The following is a 17135-nucleotide window of genomic DNA, read 5'->3' as shown; positions in this document are numbered from 1 at the left end:
TTGTTAAGAATGCACCACACCTCAACTTCTCCCTTTGCCCAGTGCTGCTTCTTTCCTCTCACTTGCATAGAGGAAGATCCCAAGAGCATTTCCTAACAAAATCTCGTTCACTCATTTGAACTTCAAAGTCTCATTCCTGACAAATCTAATCTGTGATTACACAGCTAATTTAAGTTTTTGAATCTAAGGCTCAGTTACCTCTCCTAACCAGAAAAAAAAAAAAAAAAAAAACTGATAGGGCTGTAGGCTCTGAATATGAAGCCCTGCAAGAACATGATAGGTTCTCCAAAAGGAGAACCTGAAACTGCATGAAATTTTGTGTGTGTGTGTGGGGGGGAGGGTGTCCAGGAACACTTTCCTGTACATAGATTTCAACAGACCGTCTCAAGTGGTTTTCAGTCCAACAGGGTGAAAAGCCACTAATAGAAGATGATCTCTTGGAGGTAATTGTAACCTTTGAGGATTCCAGAAGGCACAAGGTGCTGTCTTCAAAAGTACACACTCTGTGCCTATAACATGCCACCATGAAAGTCAGCTCATAGTTACAAGTTAATGATAAAGGTCTACCCTCACAAAGCATGTGTTCACTTCAACCATGCCCAGTGCTATAGAAACTCATTTTATTCCAGTCTCAGGCCAATAAGTGAGCACCCATTATTTATTTATTTATTTCCCCCTACACAGAAGCAAACTGAAAACTTAAGATAGTTTCAAAATTTTGTTCAAGGTCACAAAAGTAATAAAACTGATTTTGGATTTAAATTCAAGTTGGTCTTAGGCTATGGGTTTATTCGATTTGCTCTAAATTCTGGGCAACCCACCCTGCTCTACTACTCTGTCTCCTTAGGTTGTCAGACCCACATTTCAAGTTTCTTGCAAGACCCAGATTTTAGAGTAAAAACTGACAGTAAATGGAGACAGCCTTGTGCCACTGACATATTTACTGGAGTACCTGATACCAAATGAGTTCACAAAAATTGTCTATCAGAGAATTTGGCCTCTACAAGAAAACAATCCAGATAAGTGGATGAATATTTTCCTTTATTCACAGTGTAGGGACAGAGAGTTTGCTTTTGTTTTCTTTTACTTTATTCATTTTCAGACATATTTAGACTATTCCCACAGAATCCAAGCAGCTCATCTGTGAGTTATCTAATACCAGAAGGAATATCCCTCCCATAACATAAAATTACTATTATAAAACTACACTGTTCACTCTACTTTAAATGGGGTACACAACAAACCCAATTTCTAATATTGGATTTTCTTCTTTTGCTATTATAACCATTAACACTTAACTGATTGTTGGTGGCTCTGCTGGTCTGGGGTCAGGGCACTGTGGCTGTGGATAGTCCCATTCCCATGGCTTCCCTAGGAACAGCCCACACTGATTTCTTTCTCTGGTCCCCATTCCCAAGGCACTAAGGTGGGGACAAGCCATCCTACCTGAACCACAGAGGGGGGTAGCTCTATGTACGTTGCACCTCAAAATTTTTCTAGTTTGCACCCATATCTGCATCCCAAAGTTTCCACAGTTTTTTTTAATTTGCTATAGCAATACCCTAATTTTATACCAGTGTCTGCCTTAGTACATGTGGGCTGCTATAACAAAAATACCATAGCTGGGTAATTTTAATAATAAACCTTTATTGCTCACTGGAGGCCAGGAAAACCAAAGTCAAGGCACTAGCTGATTTGTTCTCTGATGGAGGCTCACTGATGGGTTCTCTTTTTACTTGTCTTCACACTTTAAAAGGGCCAGAGAGCTCTCTGGGACCTCTATGATGAGGCCACTAATCCCACTCGTGAGCTCCCCCTCCACCATGGCCTAATTATCTCCTAAATGGACCTGATACCATCATACTGGTGGTATACATATATACATATATATACACACACACACACATATACATACTTGGAGGACAAACATCTAGTTTACAACACTGAGTTTAATAAAAGAACCATTCTCTTATGTGTGCATAATGTGACTACTTAAATTTACACTATATCATCTAATTATCCTGACAATAGTATGAAGAAGGTCATCAAGTATTATTATCTTCACTTTAAAAATGAGGAAACTGAAATGCAGATAGTTAAAGAATTTAGTCAATACTTCATATTAAAATTCAGGTTTCTGGGCATTCCCAAAGTTTACAGTTAGGTAAAGGACAAACAGACCCATATAAATTAGACCAAACTTTGCAAAAACACCTCATGATGTTCAACCCCTATGTGCTCAGCAACCAAAGCTGTAAAGTTCCACATCATAAGTGGGGTGATCATTTCAAAATATTTATCAGATTGCATCACTTCCCTGCTCTCAACTCTGCAGTAGCTTCCCATCCACTTATAAATAAAATCCTAAACCTTCGCTTTAACCTACAAGACCTCATAGGACCAGGCGCCTGTGCGCCTCCCTGAATCTGCCTCCTCCCGTCTTTCCTTTGCCTCACTCACCTGTAACTCCCTGACTTTTGAGAAAACAGGAATGGTCCCCCTCAGGCTTCTGTACCTGCTCTTCTCTCTTTCTGGAACTTTCTTTCTCCTGATAGTCCCAACAATCACTTTCTCCCAGACTAGTTCCCTGACTACCCTAGCTGACAGACCATCCCATCATTCTCAATCCTTCGACCTTTACTACTGCCACAGCTCTCATAAGCACTTAAATATCATATATGTATGTTTATTTTCATATTTATTATATTCATATTCGTTCATTTTTTTAACCCTCCTAGATGATAAACTCCATGAAGGCAGGAACTTGGACTTGCTCATTGCTACAGGCCCAGTGCCTAGCAGAGTGACAGCCTCAGAGTCTATAGTCAATAAATATTTGCTGAATTTCAGCAAGTGAATAAGTCTTGCTGAAAATGTCAGGTAAGTAGTTGAGATTGCAAAGAGAGTCTTCTATTTTCCTGCAGTCAACATTTCCCTTGTCATTAACTGGAAAAGTCTCTGTGAAATACATGATGTATTACAAGGCTTTTATAAGAAACAATGTCACCCAGGCTTCTCCACCTGTATATCATAGGAGCTTCAATGAGTTCTTTAACCTTTCTCAGATTCTAAGACTAGGTTTCCACATTGGTGGAATTGACGTGATTATAGTCGCTATAGGAGTTAACAAATAAAATGTAAAATGCAATTGCAGTGCCTGAGACAGGGTAAGTGCTCAATGAATGTTTGTCCGTGGAATTATGATTGGCATAAGGAAGTCATCTATGTATTTACTTACTCATCATCCATATACTTAGGAGAGAGGCACTGGAGAAACACAAAAGAATGAGATCAACTGTGTGCCATTACAAGGGCCTGGGCCTTGAAGGGGAGACTGTACGTTGTCATTTACCCCCTGCTGCACCACCACAAACTTTAAATCTATGCATTGGTATAAAGCACTCAATGAAATAGTCTGCAAGAATCAACCATTGATTCATGTATTCAATATTGCATTGGATATTTTTCCTCATTTACTCCTCAAACACCATTGAAAACAGACATGGAGAAACTGACATAACCCCTCACCTGAAGAGGGGTATAGCCTTGTAGGGAAGGAAGGCTTTAGGCAGCTCCCACACTGAGTCTGGCTGAACACCTGGTTTTTATGGCATGGACTCTCAGTCCCGTGTTATAGTCTTCAGCTGTCACAAGCCAACAAGGAGGTCTTAACAAAAAATCCTGACTGTCCATTTCTTTCGAGAAATTTGATGTTCTAGCAATACTGGGCCTTCATTTCCTTCTCACAAGTAAACTCCAAAGGTGAGTAGCAATTTACCTGCTTCAAATGAACTCACAAGATTTTTTAAATTAAATTTTTTAAATTTCTACAATTTATCTATGTTACAATTATTGTTATACTGTTTCCAGCAGTCAGATGTTAAATCTCTTACAATGATTGGAAATTTTTAATTTCCTTCATATAAAATCAGAGATGGTGTCATATATTTTAAAGCTTGTTCATGGTGGTCAAAGTATTATTTTTGCAAATTGCTTTTTTTTGTTGTTATCATTTAGCGTCCCTTTGTGTTCCTAGAAATTGTTTTGGTTTAAAATCTATTTTCTTCAGTGAATAGAGCTATACTGCTGCTCTTTGGATTATTTGTTGGCTATATCCTTTTGCATTCTCTTCTTTTCCCCACCTGCCAACTCCATTCTAGACAGTGCTCCTTCTGGTCTAGCAGTGTTGAAAATTCCTCCCCCTGCGCCTTCAGAGCCCAAGAAGCAGATCTCGTGTCAGCACCTTCTGCTACCCTGAGAGGTTATGGAGAACCCTGCAGGCCCAGCTCCTGCAGACAGGCAGCCTGAGCAGGTGCTGAGGAGGGCACTCCACTTCCAGTCTCCCCCTTAGTGATTCATCCTAATTTGGATTTGGCTATAACTTTCTCTTTAAAAATTTTCACCTTAAAAAAAAAAGTATCCATCCTGATTATGCAATAAGGATTTGCAATCTCAACTAACATAAATCTGCAAAAAACATAAAGAGTCACCTTCTAAAGTATATGCCAGTGATTTTGATAGACAAATACAGACAAATCCTAGGTCTGTGAAGGGAAAATGACATTTTAAAGGTCCTTCTGTGTTAAAACCAATGAGGCAGGTTTTCTAGTTTGCAGATTCCAGGATTAGTGCCTTCTCCCAGCCTTTCTAGCTAGAGAGCAGGCATTGCAATGAACACCATCCCAGGATAACGATAAAATTTAAAGACAATTGTCTTTGAATAAGTTTTATATCCTCATTTTAGGGCCATGTAAGTACAACATTGGGTGATTATATCCCTAGCCTCAACAGTGTACCTTGAGTATCTCATCCCCATCATTAGCACATGATTTTATTATTTAATAACGTAATGATATTAGAGAAAAAAAGAGAGAAACAGAAACAAAGAGAAAGCAATGACTGGGGTAAAGTAAGGCCCCACGGATAGGAAAAGGAATTAATCATGAAGTAAAAAAATGTGTATGTAGTTGGACGCCTAAATTTAAATAACTCAATGCTTCTACAAACTGAAAATCAGCTTGTCCTGCAATGTCCAAATTTCTGTAATCTAACTGCTTCAATTTATTGTTCACTAATTAGATAGAATTGTTGTCCAGAATAAAGAAATCACCACCCAGTAATCACTTCATTGTAAACCATAATGAGCATCCCAACACTGACACATACTGCAAAAATTGCAGCACAATAAATAGAACACTGTTTTCCAACAATAACCCAGCAGTGAATTCTGCTAGTGTATTTCTTCGTGAAACATGTTTATATGATAGTCTTCCAATTTTATGGTGGAAGTTTATTACCATAAGGTGCATTTCATGACAGTCGAATAACTACATTCAGTTAGGCTTGTCACCACGTGCCTCCTGTATCAAGACACATGCTGATTGTATCAAATACTGTTGACTGTCTTAGTGCTACACTGTTCTGTGTAGATATGATGCAATATTATTCACATTGCAAGGAATTGAAGGTCAAGGTTGTCTAACAACATTAGAAAGATTGTGTATTGAAAGCTTCTTAATGCGGGGATGATTCACTAATGGGCAGATGACAGGTGTGCCCTAATGTGTGGATGATTCTTTATATAAACGGGTGGGAAGGAAATGTATGCACATCCAGTCATTGTGTGTGGTTGGGTGGGGATATGGGTTATTAATTTTCCATTTTGAAAATAAATCAAAGCAATATTTTAAGTGTCCCCTTTCGAATATGTATTTATTTATCCAAGAGAATTATACTAAAGGACAGTGATATAAAATTTTGCCTCCATTCTGCATAGAAGTACTCTGTGATGAGTTTAGCAAATAATGAGTTTGCACTCTACCTTGGCATTCACGGATGTTTCTAGATTCAGCACAGGTACTGTTGACCCTTCCCCTTTCATAGTACTTTTACTACAAAAGATATCTTCATTAGGCAAGACAAGCAAGTCCACATTCCTAAAATAGCAAAGATTATTAGCAAGTTAATCAAATTTGAAATTTATTTATATTCTATTATCAAAGAACTATTAGCGTCTGGCTCTAGGTCTGCCACTGATATGAAGTCTGTGATCTCAGAAATTCAATTTCTCAAAATCTCATTTTGAGATTTGATCCACAGTAATGGTAATCTTGTCTGGGCCTTACAATTCTTTTAAAGTCATGCTGTATACCTCAAAAAGAGAACAAAAGATAAAAATACATTTACTAGGATGATTTTAGAGCGGTATATTTTCCCTTCGTTTCTACGTACTCCTGAGCTAACTTAAAACGTAATTAAATTACGATTTCAATAATTTACTAGGTCAATACACCATTAATTTAAAAAAGTTGGGTGGCCATCAACATTAAATTCAGTAACAGCGTTAAATGGTAATATTGGAAATTCTGTTGACATAATAGCCCTGTCACCAGGACTTTGCATTGACTTTCGAAGAATGAGCCTGGTATAATTAACTACTATCAAATTTTGACCATTTCACCATGACTTTAAAGGACATTGGTAATTCTCTAATCTATGGTCTTTTCTAGTATGGCCCACAATATGTCCTGGCAAGAACCTGTTTGGTAGAATCAAGTGCAAAAGGCAACTGAATTTGTAATGAGGGCAGGAGAGATGCCAGTTGAAGGACCGGCTCGTGGTGATAGAAGAAAATATTCATGTAGATCAGTCTTCAGGAGCAAGAGATTCAACACTGATCATTAGACGGTAGCTGGACAGACTGTCTTTGAAGAGGTCAGAGAGGAATAACAGGCTGTTCTGACAACTGGACAAGGAAACTAAGGAAGGGACATAATGGTATTCCCAGGGTCCTGGTTGGTTATCATTGTGACAGTGTTTTCTAGGTATTCAGGCTTCAACCAGTGCTACAGACCCTGTTAAAATAATGGTGAGACCACGAGGCAGAGATAAAGTACATGAGCAGTGGTGCTGTGGGCTGGGTTGGACGATGAAGTAGATCTCAGGGACCAGCCTGAGGAAACTGGCAAGAAAAAGCAGAAGGTTGTAGAAAAGAGCCAGAGAAATCATTTCTGTTTCAGCAGGAAACAAGGTGATTGATGACTGGGGAAGGGAGGGTAACACTGGGCTTCAGGAGAGTAAGAACTAGATAGTCTGGGGCTCAAGGAGTACATCAAGACTGCAGTTTAATATTAGTGTTCTACAGCAAAATGTTCTATAGTGTTCTATAGCAGGATATTACCTTTTCCTCAATATCTAATACAGACGTTCCTAGAGTGGGCTCTTTGGCTCAATGGAATCAGTCAGCTGAAGACATGTGAAGAAAAAGGCTACTTATCTGAACAGTCTTTGCCTAACTGCTTTGCTCTTTGATGATTTAATTAAATCTCATCCATTCAGTCACAATGTCAATCATAATTAATCGAAATGACACAAAAAAATACTAAGAATCAAGATACATTCCAATCACGATATTGGCAATATGGGGGTCTTGAAAGAAGATGAATTGAAACCTTATAAAAAATTTATTCTGAACTTGTATTGGAGGATATCTTCTCATTATTAATAAATCAGAAATGGTTGGCTTTAATGCAATAATTCAAGAATTATATTTTGGTTGATTGATACTGTTGCGGTAGCTGTATTTCCTTGTTTAAAAATAAATGCAAGCTTTAATTTGTAGGCTACATTACTCTGGATAGTTGCTAGAAAATAAATCTCTCGTTAATTAATTCATAGTTCCTAAAGCCTCAACAAAGAAGTATAATTTAACAACTTTCTGGGTCATACCACTCTACATCTCAAAAGAGTTTAGTCTAATCTAGGAATGATGTCCACCTTTTAAAACAGATACTTCAAAGTGGGTTTATTGCAAACTTAAATACACTTAAATCAGTGTTTCCTTTCGTGTATTAGCTAGTGTTCTCCAGAGAAACAGGACTAATAGGATTTGTGTGTGTGAGGAATTGGTTTATATGATTATAGAGGCTGACATCTCAAGATCTGGAATTGTTAGGTTGAGGACACAGGAGAACCAATGGTTTAGTCCCAGTGCCCAAAGCAGGTAAGTTTGAGACCCAGGAGTCCATGTTTCAATTAAGTGGAAAGGCAAGAAAGAACTGACATCCCAACTCAAAGGTAGTCAGGAAGGAGGAATTCCCTCCTTCTCCAAGGAAGTTCAGACTTTTGTTCTGTTCAGGCCCTCAGTTGATTGGTTGGATCCTCCATTAAGGGGAATAATCTGATTTGCCCAATCTACTGATCCAAATTTTAATCCTCTCAGAACCATCCTCATAGAGACACCCAGAATGCTGTTTTAAGCACTCCATGGTTCAGTCAAGCAGATACATAAAATTAAGCTTCACCTTTAGACAGGTCTAAAATCTTCATCACTGACTCTGAAGTATGTTATTCCAATGGAGTTTGTCGATTCACATATTTCTGGGACATAATGCAGGCTTCTCTACTTGTTTTTCATTAAAAACCTGAATGTTCACATATTGCTCAGTCAAGTAGCCAGAACTCGAGGTGGGAAAGAGAAGTTTCTGGAAAGATAAGACGTCATCTGCCCCAACCACTACATAAACTGAATCAAGAATAAGACTTTATTATTATCGTTTCCTAGAAACTTACTGACACCAGTCAGAAGTATGAAAATTATGAAAGAAAGTATTGGCTGAGCTTGGCTCCCTGGTATGAAATTGAAACAAGTTTGTGTGAATTATATAAATCCTTTATTTATTTTTAACCAATCAGTCTCTCTTTTAGCTTCCATTTTCTTAGTTGTAAAAATAGAGTTGGGGGGGGGTTCAGATATTTTATAAGTTTTTGAGTAAGAATCTTTAAAATATTTAGATACAGGAAGAGATGTTTAAAGGAAAATACAACAAAGTATTCTACTCAGCCCTTATTTTCATGTTACCCAGCTTTAGATAGTTAACTGATGTACAAGGACTGATAATTTTCTACTATGTACAAGGATCGATAAATCTCCACTATGGTGGAAATGTTCTAGCAGTGTGGGAATTCCTTACAAAATGTTGTGGGGGAGAAACTATTTGTGCAGAGATGATAAGGGCAAGTAATACACACAGAAACTTCTAACCATGGCCTGAAAATTGGGTATTTAATTGAGGAAAGAGAGAAAGAAAAGCAGGGAGGAGAGAAAGAAGGAAAAGAAAGGGGTGCAGGAAGACAAGACAGAAAGAAGAGGCCCCAAAGAAAAATCAGCCAGAAGCTAGCAAAGTTCTGCCTTCTGGCAAAGGCATTGCAATAGCTGAACTGGAGCATGGGCTACAAGAGGCCACTGCCCATCGACACAGGCAAGGATCTGACCCTCGGTGTTTTCATTAAAACTCAAGTATCCATCATGTCTCAGACTGTGTCAGGAGCTCAAAAGGAACTGTCTCTGCCCTTGAGCTTTGTGTCCTCCAGTTAATTCAAAGGGGTTGCTCCTCACAAGGAGGTTGCCAACAGAAAAATCAGAGAATAAATACTTATTTAGGATATCAAAAGTCAATCTTTTATGTATTCTTTCATTTATCATGAGTAGCCTGCAATCAGGAACAGCCAGCTAGAAGACAGATCTAAAACACAAATAGAAGAGAAGAAACCACTGTGTCCAACCCACTTCTTCCCTTGCACTGGTCCTTCCCTGAAGTCAATGAGATGTGTTCAAGATGGAGCAGAGGATGGATGGTTACACCATGAGTTTTCCAAGATCAGCAGGCTACAGGATAAGCTCATGAAGCAGAGTTGAGTTGCCCCAGCTGTCTCAGCCTAGCCAGTCCTTGACATGGACTCCTCCACATGGGAAGACTCCCCTACATGGCAAGAGCCCAACCCAAATCAACAAAGCCACCATCCAATGCATGTGTGCAGCGGGACCAGAAAAACAAACTCATCTGGCCTGCAGATTTTAAATAAATGTATATGGTCTTGAGTCACTGAGTTTTATGGTTGTCTGTTACCGTTACTGTGGCAATAAATCACAGATACCCTGCCTTTATGCTATCACTTGAATTATCAACCAGTGTTTTTATATTAACACTTGAATTGATTCTTGGTATTTCCTATGATAGTAATAACAATATCTTATGTTTATTTGCTTTCTATGTGCAAGGCACAGAGAGTATTTTTATTCATTCATTCACATATTCAACAAATCCATATTTAACATGTGGTATACCAAGCAGTGTTAAATGTTAGGGATATAGACAGGGGAAAAATAAAAAGGGGCCCGGGCATTACAAATTTATAGTCTAGATGGGAAAAGATGTTCTTGAAATTATCTTACAAATGTATGAAATTTGCCATGAAAAAAAAATGTAGGGAAGTAATAGTGCTTAGAAAAGGGATTTTTTGAACTTGTATATAAGGAAAAGAGAACTTTCCTTAAAAGCAGGGAAGGGAAAAATGTTGCAAGCAGATGAAATTAAGCAAGGCTCTGGGAGGGAACAGGGCTCATTCCAACAACTGAAAGGCCAGCAGGAAGTAGGTCTGCAGGGAGGAGCTGGATCATGCCCCACGAAGGCCTTTGGGATTTTATTCTCATGCAATATAGGGCTTGAAGGAGTTTTTCATCAATACTCACTGTTCCCCTAGCAAGTATGGAATTTTATTATGTCCATCTCACAGATGAAATAAAAAAAAAAAAAAACAAGACGTAGAGAAGCTAAGCAAGCTAGTCAAATTCACAGTTAATAACTCAAACTCCAGAGTGAACACCTGAGCATTCAGCCTCACATCTTTTTCCTGATCATTTTGCTAACACCATGGGAACAAGCTATGTGTTCTCTACTTTGTTTTGCCTATCTCTCCTGGTCCTTAGAAGAGGTCTCATAGAGAATTAGCACAGCCTAAGACTCAGGCAGTCAGAGGTTCAAAGGCTGATCTTGCCCCTGGGTAATCTTGTACTCTCTCTAAATGTAATCTCTCTCTAAATCTCTGTGATGCTTACTCTTTGATTTTGGAGATTAAAAAAGGGGTGATACCTCTCTCTAGACAGGAGCAGAGAGAGGCATAACTCGAGGACCTAGAGTATAGTGTCTGTGTAAGATATGCTGGTTGTTTTTACAGTCACCAGAGAGTCAGTAATGGAATGTGGATCTAATGTTTACTCATTATCATTATCATCAAAAGGCAACCAGCCTTATGACACTCATAAGTCCAAAATGACACTGACATTGGACTGCGACATGAATTAAACAGCTCAATTAGTGAGATGCCCTGTTAATTTCCTGATCCACATCTAAATCTGGAAAAGTCTTCAGGTCTGGCTCCTATTGTCTAAATGATTGGCACACACAGCCCATCCACCTGACCGCTCTGTTCTCAGATGGGGAGGAAATGGATACCTTAAGGTTCTCTCCCAGAAGAAGCATCAGTCTCGAGGTGACCCCAGGAAAACACAAGTTTCTGACCTTCTCTTATTGTCCACTATCTCCACAAGCCTTACTTATGTCCACTTTCTTGCTAGTTTGGGTTGAAATGCCTATTTGCCTACTGGGTAATGCCACAGGGAGAACTTAAAGCAAGTAATATGCCATCCAAGGAATGGCTGGCCCAATGGAAAAGCCGCATTGAGCAACTGACCCCTGACTGACATTATGGAAATCCAACAGCAAGCGGCTGAAATCAATATAACAGCCTCCTTGTTCCAACACCCTTCTTATGTGGTCCATGGAGGGACTCATTTGGTTTCCATTGAATGACTGCTGCCTTTTGGGGTCTACATAGCATAATAGGGAAGAGCAGACCTCTGGATCCTACACCACCCTTATATTTACAAGCTTATAGTTCAGATGTGAGGTGTCCCCCAAAAGCTTATGTGTGACACAATGCAAGAAGGTTTAGAGGAGAAACAATAGGATCACTGAAACCTTAATCCAATCAGTGAATTTTATTTCCTGATGGGATTAACTGGGTGGTGGCTAAAGGCAGGTAGGGTGCAGCTGGAAGAGGTGTGTCATTGGAGGGCTTCTTCCCTCTGCTACACCCTTCTGCCAACTTGTTCTATCTCACCTTGAGCCCTAAGGAATGAAGCCAGCTGACTCTGAAACCATGATCCCCCAAATAAACTTTTCCTCCTGCATGATTGTTCTGCTCAAAGCACAGCTGCGAAAAAGATGACCAAAACACCTTGAGGAAGTCACTAACCCCTCTGAACCTGTTTTGTCTATAAAATGGGGGATAATAACCACTTTATGGGGTCTTTTAAGGAACACATGCGTTCATGTATGTAACAGCCTTAGATAGGAGTCTAGCACACTGTGCATGCACTGTGGTTACTGTTATCCTGAATACAGAGGAGACAGTTTTTCCCAGTAGGAAGCAGAGTCCCCCATCATCAGTGTGTTTACTTACCCAGTCCAGGAAGGCAGCATGAAGTTTGGAATTAATGTGCAAAGAGCCTTTTCCCAGGCTCTTAGCTGCTGGGAAAAATTGCCAGCTGCTCCTCAGCCCCATGGCCACACCTCACCATGGCCACGTGCTTCCCTAGGTTCCCCTTATTAATTAATTATTGGATTTTGAAGATATAAGTTATTTTCATGATTTATTCCAGAGAATAGGGGGAGAAAACTAATTTTATTTCTCTACAGTCAGATTCATAGTGTAATCATAACACTAAGGAAAGAAAGTATAAACTTACTATTTTTGTATATCAATATTTGACTGTTGGCTAATAAAATATTCTAATGAAACTTGGTGGCCTTCCAGACCAAAATAAGTTAGGGTGAGTCAGTAAAAGTCTGGATATTTTGTAGTTATGCATTTTATGTTTTTCCGTTATATGTTTTAATATTCCTCTTTCATATCAGCCAGGAATTGCACACTGGATTTCCGTATTGCCCACTCTATTTCACAAGACCTACTCAAATCGTTTCTCCCAGCTATCATGCTTTCTTTTCAGTGTCACAGTCATTTCAGAGCCTCCAAGAGTCACAGTGGGAGGAATGGCCGCAGCAGGCAAGTCCTCCCTCCAAACCCAGCCACCCTGCCATGTGCCACCCACACTTAGCCTCTGATAGCCCAGGTGATCTGATCTTACCTTGCCTTGATGATTTTTCCCAGCGATCTGCAAGTCTTTCGGGATTCCAAGTGCATCCAGGTTCCTTCTTCATATTCCACTTGAGGCTTAGAGTAACTCTCAAAGCCAGAGCCTGAATTCCAGAAGTCTCTACTTTACTGTTTTCAGCTTTGTGACCCTCAGCTGACAATTCTTTGACAAACTGGAAAAATAATATACGTGGCGTGGTCCTCCCTCACTAATCTGTGATAAGGCTCAGATTTCATCTAGCATGGAAAATGTTTTGGAAAATGGTCAACTATACTGCGAAAGTTATTACTCATACCTCGACATATAAATAGAAATTAGAAAAACCTGTTTCCTCACTCCCTTGATCCAAATTAACTTCAAGATATAATCTCTTTTGTGAATGTTGATTTAAAAGCCCCAAGAGAGTAAGAAGAGTGAACATTGAGGCAGGACTAAAAAACAGGGCACCACATTTTAAATGGTTTCTATTTGCTGCACAGGTTCATGAGGTCAGAGGCAGGACTGAAAGTTTATGGTGCCCAATCTCAGCCAGGTATCCATGTAACTTAGAATTATGGAAATTTGTAGGAAAAAGAAAAAAGAGAAACAAGGATATATTGACTGCTTTAAATTAGAGGAATATTTCTATTTTTAACAGTTATGTTTTAGTTGTAAGTGGACACTATACCTTTATTTTATTTTCATGGGGTACTGGGGATCAAACCCAGTGCCTCATGCATGCTAGGCAAACACTGTACCTCTGAGCCACAACTCCAGCCTGAGAAATAATTCTATTTCTGTAATGAAAGATTGCTTTCTATTTAGGAAGAATGGCATTGATTCATTTTTTTTTTTAGTGAATTTAACCAAGTAGCTTTAAAATTGGATTTGCCAGGCTCAGTAGTACATACATGTAATCCCAGTGGCTGGGGAGGCTGAGGCAGGAGGATTGCATGTTCAAAGCTAACTTCAGCAAGTTAGTGAGGACCTGAGCAACATAGCAAGACCCTGTCTCAAAATAAAAATATAAACAAATAAATATATAAATAAATGGGCTGGATTCAATCCCCAAAAAATAAAATAAAATAGATCTAATAATGTAGTTCAGGGAATTCCTCATTTTACACAATGTAAACAACATCTAGCCCCAAACCAACTAGATCCTATTAAGATGTTATTCACTGTTTTCTCATAATAAACAGAAATGATGAGTTCAATTATTGCCTGCGGTATATATAGTAAATTTGCTAAAAGGATATACAATTTCAAATGTTGGACAAAGAGAAAACAGAAGTGGTGTAGACATGATGTCGATGGGGAAGGAGGAGAGAAGTCAGAAGTAAAAATCCATAGGAGGAGTGGAAGAGGAATGGATAGAGATTGGTCGTCAGTAGGAGAAAAGAGAGAATCCAGGAAAACAGACAAGCGAGAGGAAAAATATATACAAAGAAAAAAAATTAAAAATATAAGAATACACAAAAACATTGCAAAATACCATTTGTATATCACAGTCTTCAATAAACTGATGCATGAAAAAATACCTGGTTTCAAATATGGTAGAGATGCCAGAGGAAAAAAAAATATTAAAAACAAACAAACAGGGGCTGGTTGTGGCTTAGCGGTAGAGTGTTCACCTAGCATATGTGAGGCCCTGGGTTCGATCCTCAGTACCACATAAAAATAAATAAACAAAATAAGGGTATTGTGTACAACTAAAAAATAAACATTTAAACAAACAAACAAAAAACTCAATGGAAAATTGAACAACTCATCGGCATTCAAACAGTTCAAACAGTTCAACAGCATCCAAACAGTCCTATCTCTGACATAAACAAACAAATAAACAAAACACACACACACACACACACACACACACACACCCAGGAAGGCTGTATTTCTGTGACAGTTGCTCATTGTTCACTCATTCATTCATTTAACAAATATTTATGAAGCATCTGCCATGAGCCAGGTATATGTTATAGGTGCTAGGGATATGGCCATTAAGAAAAAAAAAAAAAGATGAGCTCTGCATGAATTTACACCAGATCTAGTCATTGAAATCATCAGCAGGACAATGAATTTGATATGAGACGCATAGTACTAGCTAACCCCCTAAGTCTCCAGGGCTCAGTGAAGAGTCACTGACTTTGGGATATCTCTGTTTCTTCTCCACATACCATGCAGTGTCATGCAGAGGATGCAGGAGGCCACTCAGAAACCCTGTGTCCCAGACCTTGCTGAAAGCTCACAGTGTGGCCCACCAGGTCTCCTCTCCTTCTTTGAGTTTTCTCTTCTTCATCCAGTAAGAAGGCTGTTTTCCAGTTCCAATGCCTACGAATGTCTGATTCTCTCACGCTTCTATTCAGCTGCTGACTGGCAGTCAGTGAGGCCCCAGTACCTTTTTTGCCCAAAAGGCCACCTGTAGTTTTTGTTCATGTCCTATTTTTAATGTAATTTTATCATAAAAATTGAAATACTTATCCACCCAGCTGTCCAACTTCTCTGGTGAGTAACAAGATCTGACCACCTGGGGATGCTTTCTTGGGGCAACAGTACTTGGGTCAACTACTGAGAGCTGCTGTCCCCTTTGAAGATCATTTTGGCTTCCCAAATGGCAGTGGGCTCTATTTTTCCATCTGGCCTCCTGAAGATCCACTGCTGAGGATTTTCCTTATTCCCAATTCTCCATTTGCCCATGTGACCTGTCAGGCCCAGGTACAGATGCTTCCTATGCAATACCTCATCAGTTTAAGGATCTCCAGGAGAATTCTAGAACTAAGATGTCTTCCTGAGGACTGTTGAGTTGATTAGAAATCAAACCATTGTTCTCACTGCTGCATACTAGAACCACTCAGGGAGGAGCTTTAAAAATTCAGTAAGTCCCTGGACCCCATGCCCAGGGATTCTGATTCAATTGGTATAGGTGGCATTATTAATATTGTGTCAGAGCTCCCTGGGTGATTCAAATGTGCAACTGTGAGCTACACCACAGCTTCACATTAATCAAAGTGCTATGATGGTCTTGCCTCAGACCTCAGCATCCCAGACTTCTAGAAGGGCTGGCTTCACTTAACCTATACAGTCACAGGGGGTCCCCTGCTTGGAAGGGCTATGTGCTTGGTTTAATACTCTGTTGTCACCTCCTATAACTTCTTGTTAATTTTGTACAAGGGACTCTGCATTTTCATTTTGTCCTGAACCCTGTGTGTTATATAGACCTGATTCCCTTTGGGTTTGGCTTCCCCCAAAGGGAATCAGGTCTTCCCCCTGGGCTTTGGATTGTGGCACTGGCCTTTCTCACCATTCTGAAGAGACTGGTCTGTTTCTTCCCGGCCTATACAATTAAAAAAAAAAAAAAAAAACCTCTGTCCTCTTAGAAGAGCACTGCCATTACTGGTGTGCAGTCCCAAAGAGTGGCTCATCTTAGTGAGATGGAAAAAGCGCCATTAGGGCACCCACGCAGGCCCCCATCCAGCCCCTCACAACCTCCCTGACTGGCTCTGCAGGGGGAGAGGTTCCCCTGCAGGCTGCCTGGCCTGCTAGTGTTAATTCTGCACATGAGCTGTGTGACCTTGGACACCTATCTCACCCTGTCCGGTCTCAGTATTCTCACCCATAAAATAAGGCTTATAATTGTCTCTACCTCAAAGGGTCAATGTTAAGAATTACCTGGGGTTTTTGGTAAAGCACTTCTGGGTTAAATATCCAGTATGCTTCTCCCTTCCCCCTAAGAAAAAAAAAATAATTAGCTGAGTTTTTAATCTATGTCAAGGGCTTAGGACACATTACACACTAAGCATAAGATATTATGCTGGAGGGGAGGGCAGGGTGCTTTCCTGGAGGGAAGGAGTAAGAAGCCCATTGGAGACTCAGGCCCAAGCCAGGTTTTTCTGCCAGTGTTGCCAATAATCAGGTTGACCTTTTGATCCTTTGCTCCTGCATCTATTTCTCGTATGATTTTGAATCTGTAAGAAGAAGGCACCTGATTAATAGTCCCCTTAAGCCAACCACACAGGCCAGCTGTAAGTTTCACTCTCCCTCCTCTCTGTTCCCACTCTCATTGTGCATGTGTCTGAGCAATCACCAATCCCCAGGAGCTCCAGCCTGTTGGTCCACTGTGCAGAAATGCCACTCATGGGCCTGCCATCCCAGAGTCAGA

The sequence above is a fragment of the Marmota flaviventris genome, chromosome 1 (assembly GCF_047511675.1).
Source record: "Marmota flaviventris isolate mMarFla1 chromosome 1, mMarFla1.hap1, whole genome shotgun sequence".
NCBI classification, from domain to species: Eukaryota; Metazoa; Chordata; class Mammalia; order Rodentia; family Sciuridae; genus Marmota; species Marmota flaviventris.
The sequence above is the reverse complement of the archived record's forward strand: the minus strand, read 5'-3'. Positions refer to the sequence as shown.